At 32.9% G+C, this 2,916-nt stretch overlaps 1 protein-coding gene across 10 annotated transcripts in view; it reads left to right on the forward strand.

The window, feature by feature from the left end:
* The window catches only part of EMSY (EMSY transcriptional repressor, BRCA2 interacting), a 105,757-nt gene that overhangs the window by 50,044 nt on the left and 52,797 nt on the right, over positions 1-2,916 (forward strand). The gene's annotated exons all lie outside the window — the stretch shown is intronic.

Below are 2,916 nucleotides of genomic sequence, written 5' to 3' on the forward strand. Positions count from 1 at the left end.
AAAAAGAATGAGGAAAGTGGACATCCTTGCTCTGTTACTGATCTTCAAAAGAAAACATTCAGTCTTCCATCATTAAGTATGATGCCAGATGTAGGTTTTTTGTAAATGCTCTTCATCAGGTTGATGGAATACACTTCTGCTACTAGTTTTGGGGAAATTTTTTATGAATGAGTGGATTTTATCAAGTGCTTTTTCTGTTCAATTGATATAAGTTTTTTCTTGTTTAGTCTGTTGATATGCTGGATTATATTGATTGATTTTCTGCTAAACCAGCCTTGCTTATTTGAAATAAATCCCACTTGGTCATGATATATACTTTTTAAAATACATTGCTAGATTCGATTTGTCTTCGTATTCATGAGACATTTTACTGTGTAGTATTCTTATTTTATACCTGCCTTTGATTTTGGTCAGGGTAATACTGGCCTCATAAAATGAGTTTGGAAGTGTTTATTTCTTTTCTATTTTTTGGAAAAGACTGTGTAAGATTGATGTTAATTCTTTAAATGTTCAGAAGAATTACCTAATGAAGCCACCTGGGCCTGGAGATTTCTGTGTTTGGAAGCTTTTAATTGATGAACTCCATTTCTTTATTAGTTATAGGACTTTTCAGATTTTCTGTTTCATCTTGGTTTTGGTAGTTTCTGGTTTTGAGGAATTGATCCATTTCTTCTAAGTTGTCAAATTTATGAGAGCAAATTTGTTTGTAGTAGTTTCTTATTATCCTTTTAATGGCTACAGGATCTATATTAATGTCCTGTTTCATTTCTGATGTTGGTGGTTTGTATATTCTCTTTTTCTTTGTCAGACTTGCTAATTATTGAATTTAAAAATTTATGGAATTTCTTGAGAACGAGATCTTTGTTTCATTGATTTTCCCTTTGCTTTTCTGTTTTTAATTTCATTATCTGTATTATTTCTGTCCTACTTTCTTTGGGTTTATTTTGCTCTTCTAATTTCTTAAGGTGGGAACTTAGATTATTGATTTAAGACATACTTTCTTTTCTAATTACTTAGCATTTAATTCCATCTAGGTGAAGACATTTGCCATAAATTTCTCTCAACACTGTGTTAGCTGCATTCCACATATTTTAATGTGTTGTTTTTATTTTTATTCAGTTTTTTGTGTTTCTAAGTTTTTCTTCAGACCTCTTTGACCCATGGATTATTTAGAATTGTGTTGCTTAATTTCTAATGGTGATTTTTCTGGGTTTTTTTTTTTTTTGTTATTGATTTCTAGTTTGATTTCATTATGGTCTGAGAATACACTCTGTATCATTTCAATTCTTTTATGTTTATTGAGTTTTTTTTTGTTTTTTTTTTTTTACCCATGATATGTTCTACTTTAGTGGGTGGTCCATGGTGCTTGAAAAATATCTATGCTGCTGATGTTGGGTGAAATATTAGATTCTGTTGGTTGATTATGTTGTTCAGTTCTCCTATATCTATGCTGAATTTTCTACATAGTAGTTCTATCAGTTGATGGGAGTGGAGTATTAAACGTCCCCAACTAATTTTTGGATTCTAGTACTGCAAAAACAGTTCTCTCAGTTTTTGCTACATATATTGTATTTCGATGTATCTATTGTTTGATGCATAAATATTTAGAAACATTATGTCATCCTGGTATGTTAATCCTGTCTCATTATGTAGTGTCCCTTTTTTTCTCCAATTCTCTTATTTTTTAAAAAAGATATAAAGGTTGATTTCCCTTTTTAGTCCAATAAATTCTCTATTTTTTTAATATAAAGGTTGATTTTTAAAAATTTTCATTCTTAAAATTTAATTCCAACTTAATTTTTAAAGTCTGCCACATAAACTAAATGATGGTAACTAGCCTATGTTAGGATATTTAGTGCATGTAATAGAGAACTATATTGACTGGAAGGGGGTGAGTTCTATTACCTTGTAAAGTATACTCTATCTGTAATTAATTTAGCCACTCCTGCTTTCTTTTTATTCACGTTCACATAGTATATCTTTTTCCCATTCTGTTATTTTCAACCTACTTACATTGTTATATTTGAAGTGAGTTTCTTGTAGACAGCATACAGTGTAGTTTTATATTTTTATATCAACTTTGCCAATAACTTTTTTTTTTTTTTGAGATGGAGTCTCGCTTTGTCACCCAGGCTGGAGTGCGGTGTTGCCATCTGGGCTTCCTGCAACCTCCACCCCCCAGGTTTCAGCAATTCTCCTGCCTCTGTCTTCCAAGTAGGTAGGATTACAGGCATATGCCACCACACCCAGGTAACTTTTTGTTTTTAGTAGAGACAGGGTTTCACCATGTTGGCCAGGCTGATCTTGAATGCCTGATTTCAAGTGATCCGCCCACCTCAGCCTCCCAAAGTGCTGGGATTATAGGCGTGAGCCACTAATCTTTAACTTTTAAATGATATATTTAGATCATTTGCATTTAAGGTAATTGTTGATATGGTAGGGGTTACATTTGCCATTTTATTATTTGTTTCTTTCACTTCTTGTTTTTCTGTTTCTTTCTGTTTTTTTATTTCGTTTTGTTTTGTTTTTTTGCCTATTTGTGGTTTACTTGAAGAATTCTTAGGGTTTCATTTTGACTTATATACATATATTATTTTAAAGCATAGCGTTTTGTTCAGTTTTCTTAGCATTTGCTCATGGTATTACAATATACATATGTTGGCCATGTGAGGCCAGGAGTTTGAGACCAGCTTGGGCAATATAACAAGACCTCTACCCTTTTGTAGAGACAATTTTTTTAACTCTACAAAAAAATTTAAAAATTAGCCAGGCATGGTGGCATATACCTGTAGTCCTAGCTGCTTGGGAGGCTGAGCAGGAGTATTGCTTGAGGCCAGAAGTGTGAGGTTGTGGTGGACTATGATGGTGCCACTGTACTCCAGCCTGGGCAACAGAGTAAGAGCCTGCTCAAAAAAA

This window comes from Cebus imitator, unplaced genomic scaffold (genome assembly GCF_001604975.1).
Source record: "Cebus imitator isolate Cc_AM_T3 unplaced genomic scaffold, Cebus_imitator-1.0 Scaffold79, whole genome shotgun sequence".
Taxonomy (NCBI): domain Eukaryota; kingdom Metazoa; phylum Chordata; class Mammalia; order Primates; family Cebidae; genus Cebus; species Cebus imitator.